A 23,661-nucleotide genomic window follows, 5' to 3' on the forward strand; every position below is an offset into this window, starting at 1 on the left:
ATTGGAACTGGAAAGAAATGACTAGTAGTGGTACAGGGTACCCTCTGCCACGCCCCGTGGGCAGATCTAGATGTAGATGAACTGTGTCTTTATATCGGTTTATATTTATTTATATCAACGTGTAATATCATCTTTAACTCAATAGACTGACCGGAGGATACGGCTCTGAAATCACGCTTTAGAAAGAAACAACTGTTAAACCTTGTCTTAACGAAATACACTCCTGGAAATTGAAATAAGAACACCGTGAATTCATTGTCCCAGGAAGGGGAAACTTTATTGACACATTCCTGGCGTCAGATACATCACATGATCACACTGACAGAACCACAGGCACATAGACACAGGCAACAGAGCATGCACAATGTCGGCACTAGTACAGTGTATATCCACCTTTCGCAGCAATGCAGGCTGCTATTCTCCCATGGAGACGATCGTAGAGATGCTGGATGTAGTCCTGTGGAACGGCTTGCCATGCCATTTCCACCTGGCGCCTCAGTTGGACCAGCGTTCGTGCTGGACGTGCAGACCGCGTGAGACGACGCTTCATCCAGTCCCAAACATGCTCAATGGGGGACAGATCCGGAGATCTTGCTGGCCAGGGTAGTTCACTTATACCTTCTAGAGCACGTTGGGTGGCACGGGATACATGCGGACGTGCATTGTCCTGTTGGAACAGCAAGTTCCCTTGCCGGTCTAGGAATGGTAGAACGATGGGTTCGATGACGGTTTGGATGTACCGTGCACTATTCAGTGTCCCCTCGACGATCACCAGTGGTGTACGGCCAGTGTAGGAGATCGCTCCCCACACCATGATGCCGGGTGTTGGCCCTGTGTGCATCGGTCGTATGCAGTCCTGATTGTGGCGCTCACCTGCACGGCGCCAAACACGCATACGACCATCATTGGCACCAAGGCAGAAGCGACTCTCATCGCTGAAGACGACACGTCTCCATTCGTCCCTCCATTCACGCCTGTCGCGACACCACTGGAGGCGGGCTGCACGATGTTGGGGCGTGAGCGGAAGACGGCCTAACGGTGTGCGGGACCGTAGCCCAGCTTCATGGAGACGGTTGCGAATGGTCCTCGCCGATACCCCAGGAGCAACAGTGTCCCTAATTTGCTGGGAAGTGGCGGTGCGGTCCCCTACGGCACTGCGTAGGATCCTACGGTCTTGGCGTGCATCCGTGCGTCGCTGCGGTCCGGTCCCAGGTCGACGGGCACGTGCACCTTCCGCCGACCACTGGCGACAACATCGATGTACTGTGGAGACCTCACGCCCCACGTGTTGAGCAATTCGGCGGTACGTCCACCCGGCCTCCCGCATGCCCACTATACGCCCTCGCTCAAAGTCCGTCAACTGCACATACGGTTCACGTCCACGCTGTCGCGGCATGCTACCAGTGTTAAAGACTGCGATGGAGCTCCGTATGCCACGGCAAACTGGCTGACACTGACGGCGGCGGTGCACAAATGCTGCGCAGCTAGCGCCATTCGACGGCCAACACCGCGGTTCCTGGTGTGTCCGCTGTGCCGTGCGTGTGATCATTGCTTGTACAGCCCTCTCGCAGTGTCCGGAGCAAGTATGGTGGGTCTGACACACCGGTGTCAATGTGTTCTTTTTTCCATTTCCAGGAGTGTATTTCATAGTTAAAAACAACAGAAAACATTTTACGGCTATTAATGGTCGATGATTAACCATGAAATCAGCATCAGTTATACATTTGAAACAGGTGTAAGTGTACCATAAACGGCAAGTTCAGTCTTGGAAAGCACAGCAAAAGACAGTGAAAATTCTGTATTCTGTCATGATTATTAAAGAGGTGCCCATAAAAACTGAACCTAGTATGCTTAATGGGGATGGCATATAAGATGCCAATAGTTGTGCTGTCCTTGTGTTCATCTTTCGACAGCCGGAAAGGGTAACAGTACTTTGGTCTTCTTTGAACAGATTTGGTGGTAACGTCGCCATACTTCACCTTTCCTGTTACACAAATCCCGCGTCTACGTGTCGGTGCTTATAAACCTGCATCGATTTTGCGCTACAGTGCATAATACTTGTAGGAACGTCCTCAAACGGAAAATTTTTGATAACCTCTTGTTGTTTAATGATTAATATCCCGTCGCTGGCGAAATTTTTAGTGGCAGAACTAATTTCCTATACGGGAAATGAGAGGGAAAATAGCTGTGCCTGTTTAAAAGGAAGAATCCGGCACGTACGTTAACTTATTTAGGGAAATCACCGTAAACCTATATCTAGGTGACCGGACGGGGTTTATGGCAGCATCCTCCCGAATAAGAGACCCTCGTCTTACCACTGTGCTACCTCTCTTGGTGTGAAGATAGAAATATATAGTCTATTCACACTAATGTGATCATCCCCAATGTTCGATGTAAACGTGCAATAACCGCTCACAGACGGCAGGTGCATGCAATTAGAAGTGGAGGGTGTATGGAGCGAGTCGGGGAACGCTGGAAATTGTGCAGCCATTGACATATCCAGGAACGGAGTGATTTATCTCACGTCTGAAAGAGCATGATCATTGGCTTTTGGACTAAATATGGAAGCATTTCCCTGTCTGAAAACTGTTCGCTTGCCGCCGTCATTAAAGAATACCATGCATGGCAAAAAGGCGCTATACAAAACCGGCTCGGACACAACTGTGTTGTACCAAGGAGCAGTGATGACGACTGCAGAAATGTGTACAACCATTGAGCAAGAGACTGATCAGAGGGGCAACGGGTTACCAAAAGCGTCTCCTTAACGACGATTCAGCAGACGTAACTGTGTGGTCCTGGACAGGAGGAACGTATGTTCATCGGCGACGCAGGCTGGAATTTGTACGCCTATACTGAAACTGCACGTCCACTGAGTAGCGACATGTGGTGTTTTATACTTCATCGTAAAAATGACCATTGGCGTTTACAGCTTACAACGATCAGAAGCGTCCAGGTCAGTGTAGGGGACGCCCAGAAAACCATATGAAACTGTCATACACGTCCATCTTTGGGATGTTATTCGAATCCTGCCTCGGGCATGGATGTGTGTGATGTCCTTAGGTTAGTTAGGTTTAAGTAGTTCTAAGTTCTAGGGGACTGATGACCACAGATGTTAAGTCCCATAGTGCTGCGTTCCCTGATTAATGTCGTCATCCTGGAAGACACAATGGATGAACATAAGTGTGCATCTATCCTTAGTAACCACTTCTATTCCTACATGCAGTTTGCTTTTTACTGGCATCCACCAGCAGGACAATGCAACACACAACACAGTTACATGGTTCACAGAGCATCAGGATGAGATTAGCATACTCCCTCCGCCACCAGACTTCCCGTATTTAAAGCCGATCGAGAATTTGTGGGACCGCATCGACCCGGCGGCTCGCACCACGACTCGAGGAAACCTATCGCAGATGGCCACGCCACAGCAGTCGGTGTGGCTCCGCTTTCTTGTCAGTACCTTCCTTAACCTCACAGACTTTCTTCCTGTACGCCTCGCAGTGGTCCATGATGAAAATGTGATTATTCAGGTTTTTGAGAGGCAGTGAAATTGATGCTATTTGACCGTGTATATGCAACAATTGACGATGTTGGTTGTCAGTGAAGATTTTATCATGGAACAGAAAATCATGGCATGCTACATCAAAGCAGACAAGAGACTGATGACTAAAGTCTCTACTCGGCCCCTTCCCCCCCCCCCCCCCAACACACACACACACACACACACACACACACACACACACACACACACACACACACACACACACACACACACACACACACACACACACACACCAAAAAAGGAAGTGTGAACGAATGAAATAGAGCTTATGGCAACCTATGAGTAATTGAAGGACACCTTGCATTGCCTCAGACGTAGCTGCACATCTTGAATTTTTAAGATTTTATGTCTTTTTATGTCTCATAGGTACTTCATAATGGCGAAATACCCTGTCATAACAGATTTTCGGGAGCAGTTTTATAAAAAATAAAGAGAATTTAGTTTCTTATTTCTCCAGGTGTTCTTCATAGCCCCTCCCCACGATCAACGCATAGGACGCCCAGAAAACCATATGAAACTGTCATACACGTCCATCTTTGGGATGTTATTCGAATCCTGCCTCGGGCATGGATGTGTGTGATGTCCTTAGGTTAGGTTTAAGTAGTTCTAAGTTCTAGGGGACTGATGACCACAGATGTTAAGTCCCATAGTGCTCAGAGCCAACTTAACCTATATTATCCTAAGGGAAAACATGGGTATGTCCGAGGGAGGACTCGAACCTCCGCCGGGACCAGCCGCAGAGTCCATGACTGCAGCGCCAGTGGCCTGCTATACATCGTGTTTGAGAATTGTAATGAGACTGATCTTTTATAGAGCGAAGTTCTTATTTTTTTCACACAACAACGTTGTCCCGTTCTGAGTAATTAATTTCGGCAGCTATGCGTTGGTGGAGCCTATGTTGTCTTGGTAGCAGTGCAGGAAGCTTTCAACTGATTGGGCCTGTAGCATATCGGCCACATTCTTCTGGATGTTCCAGAGCCCCGAAACGAAATTCTGTTAAGGCATTTTTCAATTTGGAAAATGAATAAAGTCGCAAGGAGTCAGTTCAGAAGAAAGGGGGGGGGGGGCGGGGGGGGGCTGTGGAGTAACAGAAATGTTTTGAGGTCAAAAATTGCGTGATTGAAGTGGACGTGTGATATGGGGTTTGTGATGTTTTTTGGCACCATTTGGGCACAATCCTTTCGTAGGTGCAAAACCTCAGCCAAAATTTTATATTCGGTGAATGTGTTTAAATTTAATAGGCCACAGATCGCCATTACTGGTAAACCTCTGATCTCTTAAGAGCACGCACACGTTCGACGATTTCGTCGGTTTTTGAAGTTGGTCTCACTGAGCGAGATTAATCTTCAACGAGTTCTCGGCCTTCCAGCAATGATTTTTGCCACCGATAAACTTGTGCTCTTGATAAGGATTGTTCCCCACAGACAGAGTCTCTACTCTCACGGAGTATCCAAGTTTAGCACAAAACTTAATGATATAATGTTACTCTGAAATCCACTGTTCCACAACAAAAGCACAACTTCACTGATCGTGATTTCAAAAATCTCTTGATGGGTGAACAGAGCTCCAACTCGGCCTGTGCATCTGGAAGGGATGACCACACCGATCTCCACACGTATAACGGGAAAACGTTGTTATATCGTTCGCAGTGTTGTGTCTCACGGTCATGCAAGTAGAACAAAACAGCGTTGCCAGAACCCTTACAGTGTTAAGTCTTATAGGTTCTTTCACACACCTCATACAGTTGATTTTCAGAAATTTCATTCGTTGTTTCGTTTCCCTTCGAGTAACGCTTGTAGCACGTTTAGCGAGAAGACCATCGGGGCTTGCTATACATTCGTATCGCTGTCCCACCACTTAGTAGATCAATCCAGGAAGAGTACAAGAAGTTATTCGGCGGAAACACGGGGCGCAGTAGCTCACAGGAGCCCTGTAGTCCAGCGCTTTCGGCGTCGCCGTCTGCCCATAAGCGGCGGGCAACGGCTGAGAAATTGCAGGCGCGGCCTTACTTTCTTCTAGTTAAGAGGGGATCGGACAAACGAGCGCGGAACAAGCGGCGCGGCGGTGAGGCAATCACTCAGCGCGCCTCGGCGCGGCTCGCCGGGATTACGGGGCTCAGCGGGCCTGGCTGGTACAGCGAGCGCAGGGCAGGGGACCTCCGGACACAAGACCGGCCCGGCCTTCAAACCGGGCTACCGCGCGGCTTTGCGCCGTGCCCGCAGACTCCCTCCCCAGGATTTACTGCTGTTTGTGGGCCGCCCTCAGAACACATTCCGCTCGAAGCGCCTTGCAGCGCGCTCCCTTCCGCGTGCTTCCTAATCCCGGCCGTGCCTAATGACTCGGCTGTCAGCAGGCGCGTCGGTACTTCCTCACGGCTTAAACGGCGGCAGACGGGAATAGCTATCTGGGCAGCGTAGGAGCATTCCATCATGACACGTGCGATGAAGTAAGGCACGCACTTTCACATCATTGCCTCTCTCACAACGTTTTATTAGGTCGCTTCTTGTCTTTTTGTTCAGAACAAATTTTACATTTGACTTTAAACTAACTTCCCAATGCGCTAGAGACTAGAAATTTTAAATACAGCTCAGAACTTGGCAACAATCTACTGCTAACTCGCTTTCTCGTCTCTCTCGTCTCCTATTTGAGTCGGATTGGGGATGAACAGGTTTGGTATCACACGACATCACGGCTGCCCTGCAACACCAGTGTGTTGTGTAGGTAGTATGTGTTCCAGGCGCTGTGTGAGCGGATGGGCACCGGTGAGTGGAGACAGGGGGGGAAGAGGAGTTGGATATTGCTTCCTTATCTATGTGTCTGTTCATTACAAATTTTGCCATTTATTTTAAACCAAGTTCTCGAGGAGCTCCAAACTTTAAACACAGCTCAGAACTTGATGGCAATGCATTATTAACTCGCTTTTTCTTCTTGACGTGCTTGAGGGTACATCGATTACCACTGTTATTTCTTGATGAGCTAGAGAGACTGTAAATTTTAAACACGGCTCAGAACTAGATAACAACGCAATATTAATTCACTTCCTTGTCTGATTTGTGTCAGAGGTTACTTTGTCTACCACAGTCATTTCCCCCTTTCTCTTTTCCAGTTGTGAACAATTTGTAGAAAATACGATTGGTGGTAATCCTCTACATGAGCAGGAATCACTCTAATATTTACCTTCACTGTATTTTCGCATGATATATGCAGTATTAAGCAATATTTTGGTTGAATCAGACGAAAAACCGAAATAAACATGAAATACACCAGAAGTGTGTGTTGAAATTCATCAAAATGTTTGAATTCGACCGAAATATATCACACACAAACCTAAAAGGTAGAAAATAATTATTTAAATTTATTTTTATTATACCACGTTTTCAAACCAGACTTAAGAGCATAAAATATTATCTCCTAGCCCCAGGCAGATTCCCAGCTTGATACAGACAGTCCTGAATATTAGTGATTGTAAATGTGTAGTTATGAAAATATATATGAGATTTGAAAGGAAAAACGTGGTATGCATGCAATACATAATTGATGCCTGAACAGTTCGCCTCATTACACTATTTACTAATTGATGTGTGACTAGTTCATCTCATTATTACCTGTTGCCTGCGACTGACACTTTCATTTTGATACTTAGAAGTAATTTCATGGTATTTAAAAATTCAGTCTCAAATTTTCAGGACGATTTTTATGTGAAATTTTCAGGACTATTATTATGCAGTTACAAGTCTCTGTGGAGCTAGGAGAAATTACGTTTACTTTTTAGTCTCATTTTAAAATGTGGAATAGCAAAAATTCTATTTAAACATAGTACATCAACTGGAGAGATTAAACATTTCTTATTGCGTCCAGCTTTGTCGTCAAATATGGGGTGTCTAGGAATCCTTCGTACTCCGTTCGCTAGATAATCACATCAAACAAATAGTATTATGATTTTTATTACAAAAAAGTAGACTACAGTTCATAACCAAATAAGCAATATTCTTCAGTATAAACAATCACAAGTCTGTGCTACATAGAATCGTCGCTGCTATACAAGTCGCTAGTCTTGAAGCTACTATTCAACTGGGTCGTTACCAGTCGGTCTCGGCGCTTATGTCCACTTCACATAGTGGTCGCTGCTGTCGTCTTGTCCTGGAGAGGAGTCTTCTCCCAGTCACCTCTCCTTTATCGTTCCCGACTGGCGTGCAGCACTTGGCTTTATGCCGTAACATTTCTTAAACCACAAACTAACCAGTTTCATTTTGTGTCTTTAGTGTTCCCAGAACATGAAACGTGTGCTATTCATACAGAGATTTGTGTCAATTTTGAAGGTCCGTAATATTGCATGTGCAAACAAAACCGTAGTAGCTTCTGTATATACATGAAAATTGTATTCTGAATTTCATTGCGTAATCCGATGCATTCCATACGTTTTCCAGGTGACGAAAGCTATGTTTCATCAGTATAGTAGTGAATCTAAAAGTGGGTGAGTTTTAAAAATTAATGCCAAAATGCTAGTGACAACAAGCATATTAAAAGTGAACAAAACCGTCAATTAGATGGAAATATACGACTTGATTTTAGTTTGGAGCCGACATGACTTAATCATGATCAAGATGTAACTGTAGTACTCAAAGTCAAGTTGGATGTAGATCAGATATACGTTTCATTGAAAATAAATAAATATTTTTTTCATGTAACGACCTTTCTTTCTCTATGCTTCCTCCTCTCACGTCTCTCATTTCCTAAGTTTCCGCACTAGACTGATCGTGTAATGTCCATAGCACTTAAGGGCGCGACCCCTGTTTAATCTATGTTGATGTGCAAACTCTGTAACGCTGTAAGTACACTATGTAATAAAAAGTAACTAGACGCCTATTACGGACACTCCAGTGGAGTGTGTCCACCCTTACCCTTTACAACGGCTTCAGTTCTGCCGGCGACGTCTTGAGATGTCTGAATGTCTGTGGAGGAATGGCAGCTCTTTTTTCCTCAAGAGCCGAAATCGAAGAAGACAGTATGGATTGGACGCTGGGGTCTGGAGCAAAGTAGACGTTCTGGTTCATCCCAAAGAAGTTTCCTTCGGTTCTGATCGGAACTCTAGGCAGGTCAGACCATTTCAGGAATTTCATTGCTCACAAATTGTTTCCACACCGACGCTGCTTTATGACAAAGTACAATCTCCGGAATGTTTCTGTACTGAATGCAGACAAAATGCTGTAAAATGTTTTCATATCTTTCCACATTTAGCGTTTTGTTAAACACAGTAAGGAGAGCAAACTCTACCTCTGTACTTGACTGCTGGCTCTATAAACGAGAGCAGGTAAAACTCTCCTTATAATCACCAAAGCCAAGTCAGTCCACCTGACTGCCACTTGGGTATAGCGTGGTCCATCATTACAAAACACTTGTTTCTATTCGTCCGCTGCCCAGTGACGTCGCATTTTACTGCACCTTGAGCTTCGTTTAGCACTGGCTGCCGAAATGTGTAAGTTATGAGGACCAGCTACAATTATTTCAAAATAATTGTTATTATGCACAGTCGTTTTGTCAGATGAACCGCAGTTAGCACTCCATGCGGTTTCATACGATCGTTTACAACAATCCTATGTAGTACTGTCCATCGGTACATGAACCTCTTTGGTATTGGTTGAACTGTGGTTGTTTCTTCGCGTTTTGACTTCGTAGTCACATCTACAACAGCCGACTTGGGCAGCTTTAGAACCTTTGAAATATCGCCCATCATTATGTTACTCAGGGTCATCCAGCAACATCTTTCGACGTCAGTTACCTCTCCTGATAGTCATTTTGTTATTGTTGCTTCTCACTTACCATACAATACTGCCGGTGTCGTATTGTAGAGTGATCGCGTTGGCATAGCAAAGTCGGCAACGTGAATCGATGCCACAGACACTAGCGAGGACTTGCTGCAAACCGCAACGACGAATAAGGGCGCACCAGAAGACCACGCCTTCCTCTCAGTAACAGCAGCGCTCTGAAGCTGAGGTCAGTACAGTGCTGAGCATGCAAGAGCTTAGCCCAATTCGAGACCTCATCTACAGCAGCCAACATCATAGTATAGGATCAACGAGTCATTGAAGCTTCAAGTGAACATTTTATCTTAAGAGAACAGTTTGTTAATATGTGCTTCAAGTGATGCTTCGCTAGTCCATGACAGCTGCAAATAATCCAGTACTACTATGGCAAAGAACTGTGTCAAAGTTAAGTACATGTTTTATTTATTTATGTAATAAAGTGAACTAATATTTCATCTGTTCTAGTTAGATAAGCCCTCTCTGAGTAATCAAAGAACCCGCAACTGTGGTTGAACGAAAGCAGTTCCGCCTGGTCATAACATTCAATTTCCTTCTATCCTGGTCGATTCCCCTCTCATGGCATCTGGTGGTCAATTCCGCTTTCTATCCTGTTAATTTTAATCAGATAGTGTGCTTCCATAGGCTTCACAGCTTTGGTAGGACGTGGAAGAAGGAGAAGAAACTTTTATTGTTACGAATTACTGCTGAACGTTTTATTAGTGGACTGACACATAATTTCCAACTGACAAGAGATTTATTTTTAATTGTCAAATCGGAGTTAATGACATTGTCCGCCACGTTACGTTATTACCACCGATTTTGTTTTACGAGTGTTTTGTGTAACACATCTAATGTGGTTTGGATGATCTTCTCTCTACGCGAATATTTCTTTTTCCAAAGTCTAATGAGAAGGTATTGACTTAGGACGTCTTCATCTCTTTATTTAATGACCGTACTGAAATAACCTGTTAATACCGTTGTTTGCTTACTATTTAGGTTCCACTTACAAGTTGTCCCTTTGAGCCACGAATTATTATCGTTTGGGATTTCGCTTGCAGCTGCAATAGGCGGCAAAATGTTTCGAAGTGTTCTCCATAGACGTGTGTTGCTTTTATCAGTTTGCATTGTCTTTGGGACTTACAGCTTGAAATGATTTCTTGAACAGTCTGATTTCCGCATCACTAAAGCAAGTGAAATGTATGGCCAAATAAGTCTTATATGTAACCCACACTTGAACGGTTTCAATGACAACTTGGGAAACTTATTGGAAAGTTGGTATAAAATGTAACTGTTCACAATACTGACAGTAACTTGGTACCAGAATATTCTCTGCTACATTTTCTGTCTTTGCCTTCAGTGCCTTTTGTTCCATTCAGCATGTCGTCTTTGTCAACGAATACCATGTTTCTGTTATAGCCTTTGACAGTTTTTGGAATGTTTATTGTTGTTAAGCTCACGTATTTCTCTTTCCTGTTAATTGTATCTTTTGTTGAGTTTATGTGGTAATCGTGTCAATAATTTAGAAAAGAAAACAAATTACATCGAAGAGTATTTCACAATACGATCACTTATTTATAAAGTTAAAAAGTAATGTTTCTTTTTTTTTAAAACATTCGTAACATATATTATCTCAAAATAGGATATGATTCATGGTACGCTGGTTTCAATTGAAAACATCAGGGTCCATGTAAGTATTCATTAGTAAAATTTCATGTGTACATAATATTATTCAATAATTACAAATTATAACAATTGTTGATTACATTAACTGGAAAATGCCTTACCTTAATGACAAAAATTCACGATTATTAAAAAAAACTCATACATTTTCCATTGTTTTCAATTTCCGTAAGTAGTGCTGCATCCACCTAGAGCACGTGGTTCCCGTTTTACTGCAGTATGGCTGAACGGATCAATGATGACATGGTAGATCCAGTGGAAACCATCACTTCAGTAGGCACAAAGTGAAATTATTGCGATGGTTTCTCTACGAAAGCATTTATGCTGGAAGTGTCACGCGAGACATTTGTTTGTGCATAGGCTTCAGCTGTCAGACACCACCTCCTCATGCACATGGTGTTCTTTGACAATGGAGCCCTCATCTTCACTGTGGTCCTCTCCCCTGCACAACTACAAGCCAAGTTACACTGCGAGCGTGCTAGCTCTGATACTGTTATTTCCAGAAAAAAAAGTTAACCGAATTATGAGGGACGATCAGTTAGCAATGCAACACTTTTTTTTATCTGAAAACAGGTTGACTTTATTCAGGATTCCAATACACCCTATTATTCACTTCTCTTTTGTGTTCAAATTCCTATTTTTCAACAGAATTTCCGTTCAATGAGGCAGCCTTACACACCTTCTTCGGATAGCCTGTATGTCTGCATGGTATCATTCTACTAATCGACGTCGAGGCCAACATCTTGTGCATCAGTAACCTCCCCAAAAGCCATGTAATACACCCCGCATACTGCGTTCTTCATTGGGCTAAACTGATGCAAGTCAAGCTGTAGGGTGGGTGACCAAGAACTGCCCGTTGTATGTGGCCTTACGTCGTCATGAAGTGGAATCACTGAACCCACTTCTATTCCTGAGGTTAGCACAAGTCAATTCTGAGCTCATTGTTCTACCATGAGGGAGGCCATCACTCACAATAACCCACTTCAAAGTCCCAGAAGACCGTCGACATGGCCAGCTAAGGGTGCGGCTTTAAACATTATCTTTGCAGGAGAGATGGTGTGGCCATGGATTGCTACTTTGCTTCCAGTTCGATGCGATTAACCCCTGTTTCATCGCCTGTGACGACGTACAAAAAAATTGTCACGTTCAGCCTTGTAATGTGCGTGTAATTCTGTGCAGATGGTCCTTTGCTGCTCTTTATGGTCACCTGTTAAGTGGCCAGGAACCCTGAGAGCACAAATTTTTGTGTAACCCAACTGACTGACGAATGTGTCTGACGAACAGAGATGCACAGTTGCACAGCGAGGTGTTTGATTTCGTTGATCACCTAGAATGAGAGTTCAGATGGTTTAAATGTCTCTAAGCACTATGGGACTTACCATCTGAGGTTGTCATTCCCCTAGACTAAGAAACTACTTAAACCTAACTAACCTAAAATATCACACACATCCATGACCGAGGCAGGTTTCGAACCTGCGACCGTAGCAGCAGCGCGGTTCCGGACTGTAGCGCCTAGAACCGCTCTGTCACAGCGGCCGGCTCGAATGAGTGTGTCAACACTTTCCAACATTGCCGACCTTGGAGATCAACCAGGTTTTCGCAACCTTGTTACGATGACGACACCTCACCCAAGATCTCACTTTGCTTCTCTTCACTGCCAGGTCTCCGTAGACTTCATGCAAACACCTATGAATACGTGCGATGCTCTTATATTCCGCCAAAGGGTACTCAATGACAGCTCTTTGCTTCAAACGCTCCTCCGTTACAGATGCCATTTGAAGGCTAAGTGTAGCACCGCCATCTACTGTAAATTCATGAAGCTATGGGAGCTGAACGGAATGGACAGTGTCCTGAAAGGAGGATATAAGGTGAACACCAACAAAAGCAAAACGAGGATAATGGAATGTAGTCGATTTATATCGGATGATGCTGAGGGAACTAGACTAGGAAATAAGACGCTTAATGAATTTTGCTATTTGGGGTACAAAATTACTGATGATGGTCGAAGTAGAGAGGATATAAAATTTAGACTGACAATGGCAAGGAAAGCGATACTGAAGAAGAGAAATGTATTAACATCAAGTATAGATTTAAGTGCCAGGTAGTCGTTTCTGAAAGTATTTGTATGGAATGTAGCCATGTATCGAAGTGAAACGTGGACGATAAATAGTTTACTCAAGAAGAGAATAAAAGCTTTCGAACTGTGGTGCTACAGAATAATGCTGAAGATTAGATGGGTAGATCACACAACTCATGAAGAGCTGGGGAGAAGAGAAATTTGTGGCACAACTTGAGTAGAAGAATGGATCGCTTGGTAGGACATATTCTGAGGCATCAAGGGATCACAAGTTTAGTATTGGAGGGCAGCGTGGAGGATAAAAATCTTACGGGAGACCAAGAGATGAATACACTGAACAGATTCAGAAGGATGTAGGTTGTAGTAGGTACTGGGAGATAAAGAAGCTTGCACATGATAGAGTAGCATGGAGAGCTGCGTCAAACCAGTCTCTGGACTCAAGACCGCAACAACAACAACAACAACAACAACAACAACAATTGGAGCTGAACCAGGATTATTCCACTACGTCCCACAATAAATTTCGCATTTTTTCAATCGAAATTTTCTGAAAGAAAAGTGGCGCTCCTGATAAAACGCCGACACACAATGTTAGCGATGGTATATGATTACTGGAGTCGCTTGGATTTGATACTCGTCGCAGAGAACCGCTCGTTCCGGTGAGCTGCTAAAGCGTACGCTGTTGAAGCGACAGGTGTGGGAAGCAGGTGGCGTGCCTCCCCTGAGACTCGGCGGCATGACGGAGGGTGGGTGGTTGCTGCTGGCTGGAGGGGAGGCGATCACTCAGCCTGCCTGCAGCGGGCCACCGTCCGTCAGCCGCAGACGTCACCCCCCTCCCCCCCCCACCAACCCCTTCCAGCTGCCGGGCATCGCATACACATGCCACGGAGAGATGAGATGCGCCCTAGCACTGGGGGTGCCACAAAAAAAAAAAAACAAAAAAAAAAAAAACGCTACTCTGACTGCTTGTGGTGGTTGAACTGGAAGTGTCCAATATGTTTCCAGAAGGCAAGGAGGAGTATTTAATATGTGGACGACGAAGGGACATAAGTGTATTCTCAGCATCAACTTACTGGTACCGTCAAAAGAGCGGCCGTAGTGATCGTGAAGTGCAGTAATTTTAACCAGCGCTCCAACTATATTTTATCCACCTCCAATCGCCTATGCAAATGACCATGGTGCAATGAGCATAATTGGATCAGAAAATTAAGACAATCGTTTCCGAAAATATAACTTATTAGCCAGGAAAGTGCACAAGAAGCTACTCAGACCAACAGCTCAGCCGGCCGCGGTGGCCGAGCGGCTCTAGGCGCTTCAGTCCGGAACTGCGCGGCTGCTACGGTCGCAGGTTCGAATCATGCCTCGGGCATGGATGTGTGTGATGTCCTTAGGTTAGTTAGGTTTAAGTAGTTCTAAGTTCTAGGGGTCTAATAACCTCAGATGTTAAGTCCCATAGTGCTCTGAGCCATTTGAACCAACAGCTCACTCCATCTTAATTTCCTCAAATATTAAATAATCGTCATATAGTAGTGCAAATCATGCACAACAAAGACAGAAAATCAATTATGTTACTTCTAAATTCGGTCACATGTGCAAGTGAATACAGCTGTGTTCATTAATTAGTTGGCTGTCTGAACAGTAATTGTTACACAACTAATCAGAACGACATAGTTCACAAGCAAAACCAAGAGACACACCTGAAAAAGTAACAGCGACGAAAATTAACCATAGTTTCAAATTATGAAAGAAAAGAAAAGTAATAATATGAAAAATGCTAATAATCGTTACAGAATTTGTGAAATGGAGTGTGAGTTCTCTACATGAAAGTCAGAATCGCGTCATCTCGGACAAGGTTGCCATACCCGCCTCGCCACCACTTCTGTCTGTCAAGGAAAGGCAAAATATAGTCAGGTCTTTTCCTTTCAAGAAAATGATTTAAAAGTCGGATTATGTACGTTTTTAACATGGTGGGAACTGAAACTTTTACCGACATAGCCCAGTTAATAGTAACTTACAAGTCGCCATTCGTCGGCCCTACCAATTACTGTATGCGAACTTTTGATCCGGGAGTAATGTTTCCTTACACAGACAGTCTTATTAAACCCAGAAAATAAGACGGCAGAGTTTCACAGTTTTAAATAATCACTATTCGACACAGATTCAACAGCAAACACGAAACACAAGCAAGGCACAGAAATACTTTCACTTAGTCAATCATGAAATGAAATGTTTAGATCACCAATATAATTGAAATTAAGTTACTGTTCTATTACTTTAATAACACTTTCATTCAGTTTATATCGATTTGCGATGTTTTTGGTTGTTAGATCGAACAAAATGTCTCACTAATAAGGATTGCACTAATACAAAATTTAGATCGTTCTCTAACAAAACAAAACTGGCATAATTTTGAAACATATTTATTTTGCTTTTGAAAAACTACTCACATTGCATTAGTAAAGGTGCAGGACCCTAGTCAGGATAACAATAATTGAGTTTAACGTTAAGATCGGAAAGTTGCAATTTTACGTAGTTGCCATTACTATTCATTTCTTGCCTTACAAGAGCCCTAAGCTAATCCGATCTGAAGAATCTTAGGGGTTGCTACCGCTGTTGAGACAACTGTGTCGTTGTCTGCGATAACTTTCCGTTGACTACAGACGTTAAGACAACGCTGCGGTTAACCGAAGACGATTTCGGGGCAATTCTTTGTTGGCCGGCCGGTGTGGCCGTGCGGTTCGAGGCGCTTCAGTCTGGAACCGCGTGACCGCTACGGTCGCAGGTTCGAATCCTGCCTCGGGCATGGATGTGTGTGATGTCCTTAGGTTAGTTAGGTATAAGTAGTTCTAAGTTCTAGGGGACTGATGACCATAGATGTTAAGTCCCATAGTGCTCAGAGCCATTTGAACCATTTTTGAAATCTTTGATGACATTTGGTCGCTCACACCGTCTCGCAAAATGCGACTCGCCCTTGTTTTGACCAACATCTCGTGTAGCACGAGATACACGAACACTCAGTATGGCGGCTGATACTCCACTGTCAGGTGACCATACTGAGACAAAACAAAGCAACGCCCACAGGCGTTGTCCCAATGTTTACTCCCTGACAAATATGGAAAGAAAACCGAAAAAATCTTTGCCGACATACCCCAGTTAATGGTAACTTATATATAAATCACCAAATTTTTTAAAGATTGTTTTGCAAAATGTAACATGTGCTAAAACATACTTTGTTTGTGAAATCAGAGTTTCTTCCGGCATATACAGTGTTCACATAACTTACGGAAAAACAGCCGTTGAGCAAGTGAACTTAAAACCTCGGTTTGCAGAACAGTTCCGGAAATATAACCCCCCCCCCCACACACACACACACACTCTCTCTCTCTCTCTCTCTCTCTCTCTCTCTCTCTCTCTCTCTCTCTCTCTGTAAACACTAGCGTCGCCTCACGTACCAGTGATGACGGACGTCAGAACTTACCGATAGTGGAAGTTACTTAACAGCAGTTGAGTTAGCATTAACTCTGTTTCTGTTTTTTACAAGGGAGAGAGCAGAAGTCCACCCACAATTTAAGAAGAAACCATCTCTGTTGACAAGGTTACTTGCTAACTTGATCTCATCTGCTTCCTTGATAACATTATCGCAATAGCTGGAAGTTAATGTCAGAATGTCCGTGTCGTTGTGTTCCATAGGATGACCAGTGCAAAGGAGAAGTTCTGCAATAGCCACTTTGCTCGGCTGTTGTAATCGTGTGTGACGCTTATACCGGTCTTCCTAACAGGCTGACTAATTCATGAGATGCTACAGCTTTGAGGCATAAGATAGACACCCGCTTTAAGCAACCCAGTATCATCCTTAAACGAACCTAAAAAGACTCTAATGTTAGATGGAAGTCGTAAAACTATTTTCACATAATTTCTCCGCAAAACACGACCAGTCTTGTTGGAAATGCTCCTTGCATAAGGTATAAAGTCTGTAGACCTTGATGCCAACTCATCCACTGCACAGTTGGTCGCAGCACAACGGACATCTGACCTGTCTTTCGCTATATCTTCTGACGGAAGGTTACCTCAAGAGGGGCTGACTCAGCTGACAAACTGTCAGGGTCTGAAATGACGTGAGCTCTGTGAACCAATGATTTGTACAACAACTGACTTCAATCCATCCGAATATTCGTTTCACGATGGTGTTGGAAAAGGATGTCAACCTTGCACTTCTCGACGTGTTGCTCAGGAGGAACAGTTATTACGGAAGCAGTTGAGATAAAATCAGCAAGTAACCTTGTGAACAGAGGTAGAGATTTTTGCTTAAATTCTGAGTGGAATCCTGCTCTCTCCCTTGTCAAAAACAAAGGAACAGAGTCAATGCTGTCTCACCCATTGCTTAGTAATTTTCACCAATGAGAAGCTCTGATGTCGGTCATCCTTGGTTTGCGTAATGGTGCTAGAGTTTAAAGTTTGTGTGCGCTTGTGTGTGTGTGTGCGCTTGTGTGTGTGTGTGTGTGTGTGTGTGTGTGTGTGTGTGTGTGTGTTACGTTTCCGGAATTGATCTGCAAACCGAGGTTTTAAATTCACTTGCAAACTTACTACTTGCTGCAGTTTTGTCTTCAATATGACAGGGTGAGGTCCTGTCCAACTATCGTCAGTTGTCGATGACATCACGCTGCGGCATCCCCGTATGTTATTTGAAAAATTTTTGTTTTACCCAAAGGTGAAATTTAGGAAGAACGAATGTTTTGCATTTAATTTTGCTTATTTGAAACTAGATGATATTTAAGAAAAATATTTAAAAATATGTCTCATCCAAGTTACAGTGTTACATGTAGATGAGAACTGTCTGTTGCAAATGGTAAATGAAGTATGAGATGCGGCACAATAAGTCTTTCCCATCCTCTAAACTGACATGTACAGCTGTTGTAGAAAGTAGTCACGCCTGTCGCTAGTCACCCGGGTGAGAAATCACTAGCAAACTACGTTTTGCACTAATCTCTGTTTCACGGAGCCAGGTACCGTACTGGTACTAGGAAGGACAGTTGTTCAACTCATCATTTACCCATCCAGATTCGGGTTTTCCGTGATCTCCCTACATCATCTAAGGCGAATGCTCGTGTGAACCCTTTGCAACAGCATGGTTGATATGCCTGTCCATCCTTCCTCACCTCGCATGTTAAAACCCTAATCTTCTCCTGCCTAATTTCAGAGAAGCTTTCTTCCTAGAGATTTGTCGGTTGAATCAGATTTGGTAAGGATAGCACTATAATAAACCTTACGGGAAAGGACTGTCCATCACTTTGGCAATAGTGCCAGGTTTCACAACTTTTAAGTTTTTAGTATCCAGTTGCAGAACGGAAACAAACCCGGTATAAAATATCTGAACGAAGTCATGTCCACTAATGACTGTCTATTGTCCAATGACACAAATTTCTTTTTCTTGAAAATGACGTATTGGTGATATTGCTGCGGTAAATGAGTGGATCTGACTTCCTTCACACAACTTCAATTACAGCATGAATGCTGTTAACACACTCCTACTAAACTTGTATGTCAGTTATGCACCAAAAAATCAGTTTGTTGTACGGTATACGACGTCAACGCATCAGAGGCACGGAGGTGTGGCTTTGATAAGGACTAGGCGCCGGCTGATTAATTGTGACATCCATTTCAGAGCATGGAAGTTTGCGCGTTTATAGACTGTACTCAATCTAAAACGTGAAGTACACGTCTGTTGATGTTGTTTATAGTGTGAATTGCAAACCACGCTGAGTGACATATCAGCTGGAGGTTAATTCCTTAATCGGTTCTCACTAGTGCCCTGGCTATTAGAAAAGAAAAAGTATAGCTAACAATGGAGGTTTATAGAGCAAACGTAAGCACTTACCCGGCAGACAGTGTTCTCACGGCATTGTTGTCCCCATCTCGTCAACGCTCGATTATGTGTCACGTATTTAATATCTCCATACTTCTCCGCACAATAACGGTTGTCTTCGATGAGTAAATGCGGTATCCGGCGTATGGTTTCTGATCATGTAAATGTAAGTTCTCTATCAGACTTAACAGCAACACCACAGATAACGTATGTGATCAGGTACCTTACGTCACCTTAAAAATGATAAAAACATCACTGTGGTCCATGCTGAGACAACAGCACTCATTAACTTCTACTTTATCGATCCCAAGTACTACATACAGTTTTTTTTTTTTTCAATGCCAGATATGAGGGTTATCCTTGTCGACTATTTCACACAATTACAAGTTGATTTACCTCAAAGTGTGCATCCTCTCGAAAATGCATAAATAGGTACTTATTTACACGAGTCTTACTGCATCATCATCATCATCATCATCATCATCATCATCTCCAGTTTCATCTCACAGGTAGAGAAGAGACTCTGGAAGTACACTGCATTCGTTAATATGAGGGATTTCCACATCCGGAGAGACCCGTCGAACAGACATATGTGATGAGAGCTGGAAAGCTACTCGACCACTTCACTGTCGTCACCTCTTGCTGAAGGCTGGTCAAAATGATGCTTCTCAATTACCTGTCTCCTGGACGCTCATGATTCTCTTCGTATGTACTGGAGAGGAATGGATCCTATCACAGTGTTCTGACGTCTCTCTGTTCTTGTGTATATGTTTCTGATTTGTTAATATTAAAATTTACTGTTTTTTTCCTGAAGTAATATCTCTTATCTTTACTGTGATTCCATCCCCCTCGCCTTTTGCTTCCATAAGATGTGTCATCAGATGAAACACACGCTTACACTAATCAGTCAAAGAGACTTAAATAAAATAGGCTTAACAATATTAAATAAGGGTGTTGCGCAGAGAAAGTGGTGCCTTGCAGTAAGGCGTTTGCTCGCTAACCCACCGAAACAGGAGTGGCACAGCTGAGATGGTAGCTCAGCCGTTGAAAAATGCCTCATTACTTATCAGCCTCAAAGAAAACCATATTAGAAGGACGTGAAATTACACATCACTGAAAAATTGAAATACAATTGGTACGCTAAGATTTTTGTTAATGTGAAAGGCCAATTTGCTTGACAATTAAATATATAAATACACACATAAATAAACTTTTAGCATCACCTCGGTTTCTAGAGTTGCACAACCTGTACCGAACACTGGAACAGAGATCAACATAAACATCATTTCCGCCCTTTTTATTGCTCATGAAAACCACACATTGCATGTTATACCTCCAAACAGCGAGACCTTTAGAGGAGGTGGTCCAGACTGCTGTGCACACCGGTACCTCTAATACCCAGAAGCACGTCCTCTTTCACAGAGGCATGCCTGTATTCGTCGTGGCATACTATCCACAAGTTCATCGAGGCACTATTGATCCAGATTGTCCCACTCCTCAAAGGCGATTCAGCGTAGATCCCTCAGAGTGGTTGGTGGCTCATGTCGTCCATAAACAGCCCTTTTCAATCTATCTCAGGCATGTTCGATAGAGTTCATGTCTGGAGAACATGATGGCCACTCTATTCGAGCGATGTCGTTATCCTGAAGGAAGTCTTTCGCAAGACGTGCACGATGCGGGCACGAATTATCGTCTATGAAGACGAATGCCTCGCCAATATGCTGCCGATATGGTTGCACTATCGGTCGGAGGATGCCATTCATGTATCGAATAGCCATTACGTCGCCTTCCATGACCACCAGCGGCGTACGTCGGCCCCCCATAATGCCACCCCAAAACAGCAGGAAAATTCAACCTTGCTGCACTCGCTGGACGCTGTGCCTAAGGCGTTGAGACTGACTGGGTTACCTCCGAACACGTCTCCACGATTTTCTGGTTGAAGTCGTATGCGACACTCATCGGTGGAGAGAACGTGATGCCAATCCTGAGCGGTCTATTCGGCATGTTGTTGGGCCCATCTGTACTTCACTGCATGGTGTCTTGTTTGCAAAGATGGACCTCTCCATGAACGTCGGGAGTGAAGTTGAGCATCATGCAGCCTATTGCACTCAGTTTGAGTCGTAACACGACGTCCTGCACGAAAAGCAATATTCAACATGGTGGCGTTGCTACCAGGGTTCCTCCGAGTCATAATCCATAGGTATCGGTCATCCACAGCAATAGTAACACTTGGGTGGCATGAGCGAGGTACTGCATATACTGTTCCTGTGTCTCTGTATCTCCTCCATGTCCGAACAGCATCCCTTTGGTTCACTCCGAGCCGCCTGGACACTTCCCTTGTTGAGATCCCTTCCTGGCACAAATTAACAATGCGGACACGATCGAACCGCAGTATTGACCATCTAGGCATGGTTGAACTACAGACAACACGAGCCATGTACCTCCTTCCTGGAGGAATGACCAGAACTGATCGGCTGTCGGACCCCCTCCGTCTAATAGGCGCTGCTCATGCACGGTTGTTTACATCTTTGGGTGGTTTTAGTGACATCTCTGAACAGTCAAAGGGACTGTGTCTGTGATACAATATCCACACTCATCGTCTATCTTCAGGAGTTCTGGGTAACGGGCTGACGCAAAAGTTTTTTTGATGTGTGTATTAATGGCATCAAGTAATTTTCGTAAATGTTCGTAATACTACTGCTGCATGGTTTTGAAACTTTCAGAGAATATACATGTGTGAGATGCGAGATTTCTTGATTTATTTCGATAAAGTTGCTGTTCATTTGTGAAACGGATTGATTTGATTTTTGCTGAAAGAGTGTTTCGGATAGGGAATAAAGTCAAATGATGGCGAAGAGAAGTCTGGACAAGCTGTTAGAAAGGAAGGAGATCGAGTATCTTGAGTTGAAAAAGAAGTATTCTATAGAACCTGGAAAGACGGATGGGTCTCTGAGCTGATTTCATGTTCACATAGGAGGCGATGCTTGAAGTTCCGTTTAAGCAGTATGTGAAGAGCTTGGGGACAGTGTGCTGGCAGAAGCATGGCAGATTACAAGGGCTGCAAATCAGGTTGTGTGCTTGGTGTCATGTAGTTCGTTATGAGAGGTCAGAGGGAAGGAATTTATAAGTTCATACATGACTCGCTTTGGAAGATGGGCGGTATGCGGGAAGTTTAAGGATTCGAAGGAAAAGATAAAAGTTTCACGCAGCGTAAATCTATCGACATTAAAATAGGAAAAGAGATGCCAGATCAGCGCTTTGTTGGTATACAGAATGATGGAATTACGCAGTCTCAATATTCGGCCAATTATTATGTATTACGTATTTCTTTTGTGGGCCTTCCATTCTGTGGTAATAAATGAGTTTTTCATGTGGTCTGAGGTACTGTTAGGTAATTCGGTGGAACGGTAGTAGATGGTGAAGTGGACGTCGTGAAGGCGAAGGCAGTGAGTAGTTTAAAACAATTTTTTGGGATATATGATGTCAGTACAGCACCGCCATTTCATAACAATATAAAATAAAAGTAGATTTATGTCGGTACATAGGATTGACCATAGTCTTGCACATTTATCAATGGTTATTGATTTTCTGACTTGGAAATAAGTTGGAAATCAGATGTGCACGTTGTGCAAACATCCGTTGCAAATAAAGGCTCAAAAACGTTCCTCTATCTATGTCAGTCCTAAAACAGATTATGTCTGTTGTGGTTATTACATTATCTTGTTCGTCATTGTGTTCTGTAGGACTCTCTCTACGAACATCTCATACCAACCCTAGTACTCACCTTCGATACCTCATTTCTTGAGCCTCTGCTCTGCTTCGTAGGTGTCGTGTTGTCACTCATGCTTCATTTTCATAAGTAAGGATTATAAGGAAAAATTTAGAAAATGTGAAGTATACAGAGAAATAAAGGAAAACAGGAGAAAATGGGAAGAGCGTGTATACCGCATGTACGGAAGAAGACTTCCGAGAAAGGATATAAATTGCAAATGCACCGGGGGAAGGAATGTAGGAAGACAGTGTAGTAGATGGGTTACTGGAAGAGCGAATTTGCCTTGAACATCAAGTAAAAAAGAAAAAAAGGAAGAAGAAGAAGAAGAAGAAAAAGAACAACCTCTTTCAATTATTGTGTACCGATAGTTTGTCAACCGTAACTAAATGATTTTACTGCGAGTTTGATTGGAGAGCTAACAGAATACACCATAGATAAATATTCCCTCGCAACAAAATTGAGATAATGGCGCCAGAAACATGTTTCGGCATTTATGAACAACAGTTGTTTGCATAAGAGGCCGATGTGAGTTCCTGTAATATAGACAGTAAATACGGCTACTACAAGAGCCCCAACACCAATAATTTCTGTAGATTACTATTTGGTTTACATATAAGTATTAAACTTGTAGTGTATCTAGTAAGCGCATGTTACTGCATATGACTGCTTTGACCAATAGGTAGTGGTAGAATTTTATGTAAAAACAGCAGTACATTCGCAAACATTGTTTTTCCGTCCTTCCAACAAGTAGCTGCTTTAGGTGCCACAGAAGGCCGGTGCTCAGAATGAAAAGAAAATAACTGCCGACGTCTCGTTAGAAAGCGCTGTGTTCCTTCTCTCAGCTCTCTACCGTCTTTGAAGCCGACGGAAAAATACACAACACAAAATATTCCGCATAATGAC

This window comes from Schistocerca nitens, chromosome 7, assembly GCF_023898315.1.
Source record: "Schistocerca nitens isolate TAMUIC-IGC-003100 chromosome 7, iqSchNite1.1, whole genome shotgun sequence".
Taxonomy (NCBI): domain Eukaryota; kingdom Metazoa; phylum Arthropoda; class Insecta; order Orthoptera; family Acrididae; genus Schistocerca; species Schistocerca nitens.